At 38.6% G+C, this 14,561-nt stretch overlaps 1 protein-coding gene across 16 annotated transcripts in view; it reads left to right on the top strand.

Annotated features, from left to right (window-relative positions):
* The window catches only part of MAST4 (microtubule associated serine/threonine kinase family member 4), a 525,532-nt gene that overhangs the window by 350,770 nt on the left and 160,201 nt on the right, over positions 1-14,561 (top strand). The gene's annotated exons all lie outside the window — the stretch shown is intronic.

Genomic DNA, 14,561 nt, shown 5'->3' with positions numbered 1-14,561 from the left:
ATTTATTTCTTTACAATGCTTGAGGCAGCCCCAAATAATATGAAGCCTCCACTTTGTGGTAATGAACAGAGCAGGTAGAGTTATTTAGCAGTGTTGTTCCCATTTTATAGGTGAGTAAATCAGGATTTATAGAGGCTAAGTTGCCAGGATCTGGTTCCTCCTTGGCCTCGCACATCTCAGCACTGTGCAGGTGAAATGCAGAATTCTTTGCATTAATTGAAATATTGAAATGCAATACTTTTCCTTTAACATCATCGGCCTCATCCTATTCTGGAACTGTGTGTGTGTGTGTGTGTGTGTGTGTGTGTGTACTCACCCTTAACTCCTCCATTTTTCTTAAGGAGACTGAAGTTGATTTTAATAAGGATTTGTAAAGTGTTTCACTTGGCACAAAGGGTCACTCAGTTATAATTGAGTGACATGAATGTGGACATTGTTACCTGCATAGGGAGGAAAATTGTATCATTAAAGAGTAAGGATCACAGGAGATTATTATTATTTATCAAAACATGTATATCTGAAGTCATCATGACAATCTATTGGATTCTCTTATTGGTAGTCAGGGAGAACCAGCAAGTCCTAAAAAAATGACATCAATAAAAATCACTTAAAGAGCTGACATTAGAAACAAAACTCATGCTCCTCTTGAGAATGTCATACTGCAGCTTAAGCCCAAACCCTGGGCGGTCTTGGCTTAGTAATAGCATGTTGCTTTGACAGCCTTTTGTTCTCCCTAGCTGATATTTTGGCTGCAGATATCAGCACATCGGTTAATATGCTTTCCCTCCTCTAGGAACTTACTTGACTACAGTTATGTTAGCTCATATTTTCTCCCTCATTAAAGTGCCTATCTGCAGTTTGTTCAAAGGAGGTTGCCAGCCTGCAGCCACCATTGGAGTGTGGGGCCCTTTTGCTGGTGATTAATTTGCCTAGCTACATAGGGTTCATTGTCTGGTTAGATTTAGTTTTATTATCAATCTAAAGCATGCTGAAATATGTATCAAGAAATGCTACCCATTCATCAAAGGGTTCTAGCTTTTACTTAGCATGTACATTTAGATCACATTTTTATTTAGGGAGCTTGGGGTAGATAGCTTAAAGTTCCAATCCTTTGCTACCAGGGAGGTTTTCTTGTGCTGTCAAAATCTATGTGTAGCTTCTCCCTTAAGAGAATATGAAATGTTGCTAGTGGTTAATTTCTGCTGCATGGAAGCACTTGTGGGTAAAACCCTAAATAAAGTCATTGTATTGGTTTAGTTCTGAAGGCATTAGTTGATGTCACTTATCTTTGTGGTGCTTATTCTCCATGATAACAGATGGCTGCCAGATAGCTTTGTTCCATAAATCTGAATGTGTGACTATGGATCTGATTATTCTTATGATTTGGACAGAAGCTGGAATTTGGGGTACATAGACCGTCATTCCATTCAGTATACCTAGTCCTCCCTCTGTGACATTTTAACCCACCATTTGTAAGGCACATATACCTTTGTCACTTGCTTTAAGGGGCTTGGGTTACATAGCATCTGTGAGCTCCGGTTTCCTCATCTATATAGTGGGGAAGTTAACACACATCTTTCAGTGTTGAAGATGATTGAATACCAGGCACAAAGCATATAACTAGTAAATACTAGCTAACAAGCTGATAAGGAAGAAGGGGCTTAGAGTTACTTTCTTATGTAATGTTGCCACTTGTTAACAGAGGGTCTGTTCAGTTCCTTCTGTAAAATGTTATTAAAGATAGAAATCCTGGAGAGGTACAAAGAGGTTGTATGCATAGAGTGTAGAATATTATTAAATGTAAATGGCAAGAGGAGAGGGAAATCCTAGACCATGTGTCTCAAAATCTTTTGGCCAAAAATCTCCATGGGAGACACAGGCGTCGGGTGTGACCTTCACTCTTAAAACACTCATTCATTTTGAGCACCAACTGCTGGCAGGAATGTGTTCTAGGCTCTGGGGATACAGCAGTGGATAGGATGGAGAAGGTCTCTGCTCTCATAGAGCATATATCCTAGTGGGATGTGTGGAAGCAGGGAGAGAAGACCTACCATAAGCAAACAAGCCAGAAAAACACTGGAGAGCAACAAGTGATTTTCAGAGAAATTAAAGAGGGGGGTCTGGTGACTTCTTTCTCTCTGAGAGAGTGACACGCAAGCTGGACCTGAATGACTGGAAGGTGACAGCCATGGGAATACAAAGCAAAGGCACTGCAAGTGGGAAGACCGCCAGGGCAAGAGCAGCCTGGGGAAGGGAGGATGCGCGGAGAAGGTGGGGGGTGGTCAGGGCTGCCACTGAAGGGCTCTGAGAGTCAGAGTCAGGGCCTGTCTTTCCCCTAAGCCTGATGGGGACACATTTGAGGTTCTGAAATAGGGTAATAACAATATGATTTGCATTTTTAGAGTTTCATCTAGCTGCTTGCAATGGGTGGATTGAGCTCAATTTAGAGAGTTAGGAAGTAGTCTGGGTGAGAGAGAATGGTGACTTGGACTAGGGGTCAGTGGTGAAGTTAGAAAGAAGTGACTGATTCAGGCTGTAATCTGAAGGGAGGATGCAGAGGACTCAGCAGGGGATGCATTAGAAGAGGAGGTATGGGGTAAAGAGTGAAATCAAGGGAAGCTCCTCTGCTAGGTTCTTGGCTGGGATTACAGAGTAGATGGTGAATCGATTTACCAAGGTGAGGAAACCTTGCAGGGGAGCAGCTTGTGAAAGAAAATCAAGAGTTTGGTTGTGTTTGTTTTAAATCTGAGATGCCTATATGATAAGTATGTGGACTATGTAATTCCAAGGAAGGGTTAGGTCTGGAGAAGCAAATTTGGGACTTGTAGGCAAGTAGTTGGTATACATGGGACTAGATGAAGCCAGCTCGTGGAACGTGGCTCCAAGACAGATTCCTGAGACACCTCAGCTACAGATGTCAAGCTAAGAGCTAGAGGAGACCTGGCCAGGGCTTAGAAGGAAAACCAGGCCAAGAGGTTTCACAGAAAAGAAGTGAAGGAGTTTGAAGCAGGAGAGCGGCCCCCATGCAGAGTGATACCGAGCAGGCAGTGCTGATCCGTGCGTAGGCTATGGAACTCAGGGGCCTGTTGGGGAGCAGACAGGTGGACGGTGAGATGCAGGTGCTAGAGAAACGCTTGACAAAGGACGGAGGTCCCTGTGATACTAGCAACTGGAGGGCCTAGGTTTTCCTCCTGGAAAAATCAGGGCTCTTGTCATTGCATGATGCCTTTCCCTCCCGTTACCACATCAGGTGCATCTTTACTGCCCGCCTTCTGTGAGCCATAGGCCTGATGTGGCTTTACCACTTTCCTTTGCCTTCAACCTATAGCCTGCCTGTGCCTGTCTGCATAATTGAAAAAGGCCAGTAGGGTGTACGATAGGAGGCTGAGCTTAGGGAAGGGGTAAGCTTTGGGTAGATGGAATGAGGGTTTGGTGGATGGGGACGGGAATAGAAACAATTGAGATAAAAATAAATCAGTGATGTGTTTAACATGGAGGTATGAGTTCCAGTAGTAGGATGGAAATCAGGGGAACTTGGGCTTCTCTTACTACTTGTATCACACCTCCTTCTAAAAGAGGTTTGAGTCACCTGCATGTAGATGCACACCGCAGGATACTCACTTGTCTTACAAACACGTGTCAGTGGCAGTAATGACCCTGCAGTAGAGGCCAGACTATGGAATTGGATGACCCACCCTTCCCTTGGGGAGACAGACATGGAAACTGTGACCTGTAATATAACAACAGACAAGGGGAGGGAGGGTTCATCCTGTCTGAATCGCTTTCAAAGGGGGACTCCCAGAGGAGATGCTGTTTGGCTGTAGAAGTATGACAAGATGTCTCGGAGGAAGAGAGGGGCGAGCAGAGAGGCCGAGAGGTTTGTGGTCTCGGCTTGGAAGTGTGGTTCCTGTGAGCACAGGGGGAGAGAACTGAAGGAGGAACTGGTCTGGGGTGAGGCTAGAGAGGGTGACCAAGAGAGAGACCAAGCTGGGCCTTATTTTTGTAGGCAGTAGGCATCATAGGTTTTGATTTTAACTTTTTTGGTTGTTTAAGAATAATTTATCAGCGATCATAACCACCCTTTGGTTTAAAGATGGGTTTTTCAAAAATACTTTTTAAAATAAGACTTTATTTTTTGGAGCAGATTTAGATTTACAGCAAAGTTGAGGGAAAGGTACAGGGATTTCCCATATACCATATAGCCCCATCCATTATCACAGTCCCCAACCAGAGCGGTGCATTTGTGCAGTTGATGAGCCTACACTGACATATCACCTTCACTCGGTCTGAGATTTACATCAGGGGTCACAGTTGGTGATGTACATTCTATGGGTTTGGACAAATAGATAATGACAGGTATCCATCATTATGATATCAGATTATTTTCATTGTCCTAAAATTCCTCTGTACTCTGCCTATCCATCCTTCCTTCCCCAAACCCTGACAACCACTGACTTTTTTTTTTTAATTAAAGTATCATTGATACACAATTTTATGTTGGTTTCAAATTCACAACACAGTGGTTCAACATTCACCCATATTATCAAGCCCTCACCCCCTCCAGTGTGGTCACTGTCTATCAATGTAGGAAGATGTTACAGAATCATTAACTGCATTCTCCATGCTGTCCTGCCAGCCCTGTGACCAACCTATATTGATGACCACTGTCTCCATAGTTTTGCCTTTCCCAGAATGTCATTTTGTTGGAATCGTATAGTGTGTAGCCTTTTCAGATTGGTTTCTTTTACTTAGTAATATGCAATTAAGATTATTCCATGTCTTTTCATGATTTGAAAGCTCATTCCTTTTTCATACCGAGTAATATTCCATTATCTTTATGTACCATAGTTTATTTACTCACCAACTGAATGATGATCTATTGATTGCTTCCAAGTTTGGGCAATTATGAAAAAAGCTGTAAAAACATCGGTGTGCATGTTTTTGTGAGGACCTAAGTTTTCAACTCCTTTGGGTAAATTCCAAGGAGTGTGATTGCTGGATCTTATGGTAAGAGTATGTTTAGTTTTGTAAGGATCATAGGTTTTTAAACAGAGAAATAATTGATCATTAACATAGAAAGTGAATTTGTAAATGTGTGTATCAGTCTGTCTTTTCTTCTGCTTATTTCTAGCCAAGTGTGTCCAAATGCTAAGAGCATATCATCCCTTAGATGAGTTGTATCACATCAAACAAAAATGTCTAGCAGTCATATTCTTCCTTTCCAACACCATCTATATTTTGTTTCATACACATATGCATGTGTGTACTATAATATACTTCTCAGTATCTTGAATCTGAAGTTAGGTAGATTTATTGATTCTTCCTGGTACTTTATGGGCTAAAGAAGATATTTTTTGGTGTTTGTCTACTTAAGAGCATAAATAAATAAAATATACTCTTCAATGGTGTATTTTAGATCAGAGGTTTTTATTCAAGTAAAGTGTGTTTATATGTGTTTATACAGTTCATGTGAAAGAAACAGGAGAGCCTTGTTTTAGGAAGATCATCTATGCCTTGGGTAACATTTTTTAGCCTTTTTAAGTAAACTTATAAGGGAAAAGTGAGTCACACTTTTACAGTTTATTTGATGTAACCTTCCTTCCTCAGTATACAGCACATAGTGTAGGCTGATGAATCATGTGCAATGTGTTTTTAAAATCAGAACCTTTCAGAAGGGCTACATGGTCAAGTGGCTGAAATGGCTTAGGACATAAACTGCTAAAAAATAATTTCAATACTCTTAAAGAAAATCCAATTCCCTTTCTTATATATTCCTTTTATAACAAAATTGTAGTGAAAGATGTAATAGTTTCTTTCTCTCTTTTTTTTCTTTCTCCTATATCCCTGAGAAGTTAATGGTTTAAGGAAAATACTCCAAGCCAAACAGATAATGTCAGATATTTGGTTTGCTAGGATTAATATTTACTGCAGAGTGACAGTGGGAGCACTGTCCTAGTTTTAGGGATGATTATGTAAACTAATGATCCCCATCCACTAAAAAAACTTAGGGAAAATAAAAGCTATTTATTATGAGGATTATACTGTCTACACATAGAGGACACTGAAGTAGGTATTAAATACTTACAATGGGATTACATTTATTAAAGTTCCTCTTTTTGTGATTCTTAGGTTAATAGCTATGACACTGTACAAATGTTTAACATTGCTTTATTTGTAAAAAAAAAAAAAAAAGGAAAAAGAAAAAAAGAAACCCAGTGGTTTGTTATTCTGTGCCTTGCTCCCCACTGGTTTACAACTGACTTTCCACTGAGGTTTGCCATTCTCTGAATTATTTCCATTACACAGACCTCTAAAGAATTAAAGTTGGCTGGGGGAGTTGTAATTGTTTATCTCAGCCACTAGAGGGAAGTGACTCTATTACTTTTTCTGGGGGAAAAAAGGTGTTTAATCTCTGATCCTGTGCTTCCTAGTTGACCCTTAACCCAGAGAGGCTATCCTTAGCATTGACAGCACCCCTGCTCCTATCCCAGAGAAGACTCTCTGGGAAGGAAAAGGCAGAATTAAGGACATTGGTCTAGAACTTGGTGTATGGGTAAGTGTGCCGGAGCTGAGGGCCGCCCCCACTTCCCTCGAGGCAGCTCCCAATGGATGAGCAGCTTTGCTGGGGAAAGTGAGTAATTCTTCCCGAACTATTTCACCTGTTAGTTTTGACATAACAGTAGCATGATTAATACTTCTAGAATACCAGCCACTGTTCTCAACACTTAAAAGATACTAACATAATTCTATCAATAGTCGTATGAGGTAAATACTCTTATTCTCATTTTACAGAATAGGAAACTAAGGCACTTTGAGATGAAATACTACTCAAGATTACAGAACTAGTAAACGTTGATGCTATAATTACAAAACACAGTCTTGACGCTGGGCAGTGGCCCCAATCTGTGTTCTCTACCACCATGCAATACTGTCTCTCTGTACACATAGTTTCCCAAGCATGAAGAGGCATTCATAGAATTTTGACAAGTTTGAATCTGCAAAAGGAAAAGATATTTTGTTTCCAAAAAACACAAAAAGAAAACTGAAGAATCAAAATTTATACCATATTTTATCTGTGAAAACAAACATTTTTTTACATTTTAACATGTTTGAAATCAGGTTGTGGCTTATTGCTTTATTAGAGGAAGTACCAGATTTGTAAATAGCTTATCAATTTCACTAATAGCTAAGTTTAATAATCACAAGCATGTAATATTTGAAAATAATTTCTATTTTAGATCTTTGCAGTTCATGAGAATTCCAACTGTGTGTGATAATTGCTTAGATACGGAGTAAAAATATAAAATACTTGAAATATGTATCATAGGAAAGCAAGGTTTAATGTGGAATGTGGTAATGTTTGACAGTACATCAGATGGAGCCTCCAAATGTAAGCATTCCTAGAACCTTGGCATTTTTTAAGTGGCCCTGAATGTGCCTCTTCTGTAATTCTCAGAAGCACCTTTCAACCATGTCTGTCTCTCCTCACTCTCCCTGTGCGTAATCTGGCAAAGGCTACTTGTTTTCCCTTCAGGAACCCAGCTATTCTCAAGGCTTCAGAAATAGTAACAGTATAGAACATCTGGGAAGAGCCGTTTGTCTTTAGAGCAATTTTGCCCAATCATTGATCAGTCTGAGTTCTCACTATCACGTTGAAGTATGTGACAGCCCAGAATTATTCAAGCAAATCGGGCAGTGTCTGTGGTATTTTGGAATGGAGGCAGCAATTTTGGTTTGGCCAAGACTCATATTGGCACACAGTGTAGCCCTGTGAAAATACTATTTTATATGGTAAAGTGTTATTTTTTTCCCCCTCACTGACATTCTTAATCCAGCTCCTTTTAAGGAAGGAAATAGAGTTCCAAATAAACTTCTTAAGGGAGTTCCCAAGAATCGACAATTAACACATATTCACACTAGGTAAAAGTTTTTTTCAATTAAGGAAGAAGGAAACATTTTCTAGAATAAGCAAAACACGAACAACAGTTTTTAGTTGAAGCATAAAAGAATTTTTAAACGACCATCTTAGATCTGTTCTAAATGACATTTGTATTCCATGTCTCATTTTCATTATTTTTTTAAATCTATAGTCAATCACAGAATAGACTGCATACACACCCTGAGAATTTTGCTTCTGTAACTTTATTCTAGGCCTTTCCCTCAGCACATTTCTCTGCTTTCCAGCAAGCCCACACAGGTTTCATAGAGAGATGCGGAAAATGTGATATTCAGACTTAGAGTTTGCTAGGTGTTGATAGCTCTATGGAATGTTCAGAGTGGCAAGAAGTTAACATAATGTCATACAGTCAAATTTATGGATTATTGGTGGGTTTTTATTACTCATGCCTCACTTCTTGTACCAAAGAAATAAAAATACATCTTTATATGGAAACTCTTCATTTTGTTTTGAAATTGATAATAAATTTAGCAGTATATTCTATTTATGCAATTTTCATACCCAAATTTAAAGAGACATATACCCCAACTGTTCTATTTTTACTTCATTTCTAGTTGGTAATAAATTTATCTGGTCATATTTCTCTCTGATATATATATATTTTAAGTCACCTAACTAGTGTTGGAAACTTCTAGATATGAATCTTTCCTAGAGTTTCCTGGAATCTAACAAGTAGATTAGAATTGATTTCATTGTGGATATGGATGTTATTTAATTTTATTTACTGGGCTTTTCCTAGGAGAATAGCATGTTTCGATTTTAATTTTTCCTTCCTGAAAGTCTGATTCTTCAGATGAAACAATAAACAAGGTTCAGAATTGTGTCAGAACTTCTCAAGACATGACTCTGAAACATAGGGCCTTAAATTCCTACTTCACTCAAAGAAGCAATTATGCCCTAATCTATTGTGTGTGTGGTAGGGTAGGAAAAGGTGTATTACAGACTCCAGATATGAGATAGTCTTCTTACACTTGTTATGCATTTATAAAGACTGGCTATCTGGGTTGCATATTCTGGTCTTCTCATCTGTTCATTGTTGCCCATTTATTCTTTCATTTGCTTCCCTTGGAAGCAGCACATTGAAAAAAATTGGATAATTTATGGCATGGCTAATATTTATGGGACACCGCAAGACTTCTTTTCCCTTCCCCTCCAAAATTGTCCTTGTTTGGATATCTATGTTAACCAATGGACTCAACCCATAGATCACATGTTGACTGATAGGTATTAGACAGCCCGACCCCCAGAACATCCATTACCTGTCTTATACTTTAAAAGTACATGCTACAATAGCCTTTCTGATTTGGGAGATCAGGCCAGTATGTGCCAGTTATGAAAATTATATGCAGCAGGCTTTACTCCCCAATAAAGCTGAAAGTAACCAAAAATACCTCAAGTTTTAGGCACCCTACAGATATCTGGCAGCTCACTGAAGTATATTTCTGGGACAGAATCACTAGATGAATCTTTCTGAGCCATAAATTCTGCAGTAATGTTTTGAAAGCTGTGGTGCTAACAGGATAAAAGAAGAAATTTTTATTTTGAAGGGGAGAGAAAGGACTTTGATAAGGTAAAATGCCATTCACGATGTTTAAGGATTATCTTTTGTGTATCTTTTAGCCCCCAGCAATTTGTAGTATAGTGTGTCTGAGCAATTGAAGGTGATCCCTCCCTGAGCCCCCACCAGAGAGAGCTTGCCCCCTTCCACTTCACCATGTTGGTTTTGTGTCAAGCAGTGTTATCTGCAGGTATTTGTTGCTCCTTTGAGGAGGATGAGTTCACAGCCAAACAAATCGATATAATCATGGAGTAAGTTACTAAAGACCACGCAATTACTGTTAAAAATATGTAATGCATGCTAACATATTAAAACAATAATAGCAGAAATGAAAGATAAAATAAATCACTTAGGATGAACCGTTTTCAGTTTTTCATGGTGCCTCTACATCTTCTTCTATATAGATTTTATATGATTGTAATTGTATCATAGTTATGTTTTATTGTTTTGTTCATGGAATATATCACCATGCTATAATATAATCTATAATGATCATTTCTGTTGGCAGCATATTAGTAAATGAGTCATCTCCTTTGATGAGTGGAATGTGGACAGTGGTGTCTATATCAAGGACTGATAGCCTTTCCAGTGTGAGGTTTTGCATCTTCACTTTTATTTTTCTCTAATGACAAGGAGTGGGGAGGTGACATGAGGGCACGACTCCTGGGGAAGCCCACCCCCAGATTCTGGTCGGTTATATCATCCACTAAACTCTGACTCCTGCAGTTGGGTATGGATGCTGCCCAACCCCAACTCCTTTTACCTTTCTCTAAAACTTTGAATTCCCTTTAAAATGTAAACCCAGATGGATAATCACATCTTTAGGATATCAACCAAAACATTAATTCTTAGTTAAACCCTTAGATGGGATTGGTTGACTGTGGAATAAAACAAGATCAAGGTGTAGGAATGGGCATTTGGTGAAGGGGAAAAGAGGTGTTAGGAAAAGAGATGATGGTCCGAGTCTCTGGACTGGTGGTCAGTGTCACTCAGATTGGTTGTGTCTGTTCATCTTTGCAGTTCATCCTAAATGGGATGGGAAAGTTGGCATACCTGAGCCAGGGGCCCAGCTGGGAGGTGGTAGCCAGCAGATCACAAAGCTTGAACACTGCTGCTGTGGTCCCTCCACCCTCAACTGTCCCCTGCAGTCATGGCGGGGTGTTGTCTTGTCCCCAGAAGGACTGAGTTTCCAGCCTTGGGAAGGTCATCCTGCCTGTGCTCCTGTTCTTAGTCATCGTTTCTGTAGAGACGATGTGACTCTTCATTTCAGCCATATTTTGTGAAGGAAAGTAAAAAACTAATAGTGTTTTGGTTCATTTCTAATGAAACATTCAAAGCTACTTAAAAGTCATAGACTTCAATTTTTATTGTTCTTCTTATTAATCATTATGAAACTTGTCAGGAATGACAGTATTGTAACGGAGGATCATCCAACCGGTTGACAAAAGGCAGCACAGCTTTGGAAGCATCCTCCTAGGGCTTATGTGTGCCAGTTGGAGAAACAGAAAAGTAGCAGGTTTGTTGCTGTTTAACCTTAGAAAATAATGAGTGTGCATCCATGTATTTTGCTGAGTATCTGCTGTGTGCTTCGAGGCATAAACAGATGAATAGAACCTGTCCTTGCACTTGGAGAGCTTACAGCCTAGTGGAGGATTGGAGCTACAGTACACAAGCACACTGCACAGTAGAATGACTGCTCTAGAAGAGGCATATATATATATATATGTATAAAGCTCATTGGAGAACCAGGAGGAAAAAACACTTATGTCTGCAGGGGAGAGTCAGGCAAACTTTGCTAGAGAAGTGACCTTACAGCTCACACTTGAAACATGAGCAGAAGTTCTCCAGGTAGAGGAAGTGGAAATTCTAGGAACGAAGAACAGTATGTGCAAAGGTGATGAGGATTGGCAGAGTGTCTGGGAGCTTAAAGTAATTCAATTTTCTGATAAGTACATGTTATATCATTATTGGAGCACAAACTGCAAGGGCACACTTGTCAAAGGACCGGGCAGAAGGGGTAACCAGGGCCTGCAGCATAAAGTATTCTATTTAGAGAGATTTGGGTTTTCCTATGAAAAACCTCTCAAACTTTAATGTGTAGAAGGTGGCCCCAGGCACTTTGGTAGAATGCAGATTCCTGGGCTTCACCCTAGAAATCCTGAATCCATGGGTGTGGAGAAGACTCCCAAAGTCTGCATTCCTCACATGCACTCCAGGTCATTCAGTGATGGTAGGAGAAACTGTATTTGAAGAAATATTGCTTGAACAGTGGGCAGCCATTGACTCTGTTTCCTGGGAGAGTAAGATGACTATACACACATATTGGAGCTGGGCAGCTTGGAGAATAGTTTGGAGTAGGGAGTGGGAAGGGGATTGTATTAATCTAGGCAAGAGATAATGGAGGCCATGAACAGGGTGTAGCCAGTACAGTATGGAAATCTGTTGTTCTTTTAGTACTTTTCTTATACACTGAAAACTTACCAAATTTACTTTTCTCCCATTTTCTGATTTTCCCAGCTGGTTTACTTTTTCTGCCACTTTTAAGTGAGATTTGCTCTACTGTCCTCAGTTTTCTATTCTTGCTATATACATGTCATCTGGCCTTGTTTTTCTTTTATCCTTGGTACATTAGCATTCTTTAAAATTCTGTATGTACTTCATTTCCCAAAAGCCACCTATAGAGATAACTCTTACTTCATGTTGATAGTCATCCATCACCCATTTGCTACTATATTGGATGACATGATTGCCTATTGTTACTGCCCTTATTAACTGGAATAACTGATTTTTGAGAGTTTTTGATAACTATGAACTTTAATATGGTCATCTTCTATGACATGTATGACAATGCATTGTTTCAAAGAATCTTCCTATGGTTGGTATACCAGAAAGTCGGTCTTTGCCTTTCAGTCCTCACAGTCTCACTAAGTAAAGACAGTAAAATCTGAGTTATCTGGCTCATGGAAAATGAAAAGTCTGTGTATGTTGGGGAGTAGGGAGAGGTAATCCCAAATTATAGCTAATGTAATTCTTTGCGATTAAGAATATCATTTTTTGCTGCATACATGTTTGGCTGATCTTAAAATTGAGCTTGCTTTTCAAAAGTACATGAATTTTCTGAGCAGTGAAAGAAGAAAGCTTTCATATACAGCACAGTGGAGTGAAGCAGGTTGGTCAAAATTGCTCACATAAAATGCACAGCCTGACCTATTGGCAAATAACAATATATATATTCAACACAAAACAAAGCACTGTGTGGATTTATAACCCAGTCAGCTTTGAAAACCCCCATTTGCCCAGCTGGCAAGGACAGGTAAGGATTTATGTACAGAAAACAGATATTTTTCATTTTTATATTAAAAAATTTCTGTGACTAGAAAAGACTTCTTTTTTAAAGTAATTTTAATATTTATTTCCAAGGCTTACAGAGCTTTCATATATGCATTTTATTTTGTTTGTCAAAAAGTATCAACTTAGTTCATAATGCGTGATCAAAACCAAAAGTTTCTGTGATGACTGCCCTTGTACTGTTCACCATGTAAGAACTTATTCACTATGTAAGAATTTGTTCACCATGTAAGAACTTGTTCATTATGCTTCAGAAGATTGGAGACTGACAAGAATTAGGCTTGAGATGGATTAATGATTGTGCATTGAGCATTGACTCCCCTATACAGAATTTTATTGTTGTTAACAACCATTTGATCAATAAATATGAGAGATGCCCTCTCAAAAAAAAAAAAAGTATCAACTTTTACGAAAATGTCCAAGTAGAAGTGTGTTCTCAAGTTTGTAAACTCTTTGAAGTATTCTAAAATTCTGGAAATTTTAGGTCATGAGAAATAGGTCATGAGAAAAAGACTATGAAATGTGTGACTTCTGGAAATTGTAGGTTTTTTTCCTAATTAAAAATAATATAGACTTATTGTAACATAAAAAGTATAAAGAGGAATAAAATCAACCATAATCTTACACTCATAGATTTCCACTAAAAATACTTTGTTTAGTTCCATCTTTTTTATTCCTGTACATTCATATATGTTATGTTTTTAAAAACTGTCATAGAACTCCATTTTTTTTCCTGCTTTTTAAAAGATTTCAAGAGCATTTCCCATTAATTACATTTTTTTTCACAAAAAAGGTAGAATTCTCATTTTAATCACTGGATCTCAGTTCTTGCAAATACTCTTAGAACAATCAGGTAACTAAGGTTTTGGAGGAAAACAGTTATTGAACATGAAGAGCTATGATATGCTTCATTTTTCTGTAAATAACTATTGGCTGCATTGACAAACACTGCCACAGCAACAAAATTTTTTCTTAAAGTCATAGATCTCTGCATTTATATTTACAAAAAGCCATAAAGAAACATTATTGCATTTTTAAAAAACATTGTTTTAGTTTCCTATGGCCACTGTAACAAATAACAACAAACTAAATGGCTTAAAACCACATTTATTTATTCTCTTAGAGTTCTAAAGGTCAGAAGTGTGAATCAGTTTTTCTGGGCTAAAATCAAGGTGTCAGCAGGGCTGTGCTCCCAGCAGAAATACTAAGATACAAAATGTTTCTTTGCCTGTTCCAGTAACTAGAGCTGCATTCCTTGCATTCCTGGTTCAAGGCCCCTTCCTCCAACTTCAGAGCCAGCAGTGTAGCCTCCTTCTGTGTCAGATCTCCTTCTGCTTACCTATTATAAAGACGCTATGATTACATTACATTACCCCTGGATAACCTAGGATAATCCCTTTGTCTTGAATCCCTAATTTAATCACACCTGCCAAATTCCTCTTGACATTTAAGGTGTCATATTCACAAGTTCCAGGGATTAGAACCTGGGTGACTTTGGAATCTATTATTCTATCACAAAGGTCTGTATTGGTTTTATATTATTTCATTTTACGGCTGTTTCAGTATTAACAACTTCCTTTGTCTTGTACCTTTGAATCCCCCCACTCCCAATATTATTCTAAGGAATTCTGGACTTACTTTCTATATGCATTAATCTTTGTGCACACACTTGGTTATATTTGCATAAATTCTAGGATG

This window comes from Manis javanica, chromosome 1, assembly GCF_040802235.1.
Source record: "Manis javanica isolate MJ-LG chromosome 1, MJ_LKY, whole genome shotgun sequence".
NCBI classification, from domain to species: Eukaryota; Metazoa; Chordata; class Mammalia; order Pholidota; family Manidae; genus Manis; species Manis javanica.
This window is presented reverse-complemented; position numbering and strand designations above follow the sequence as displayed.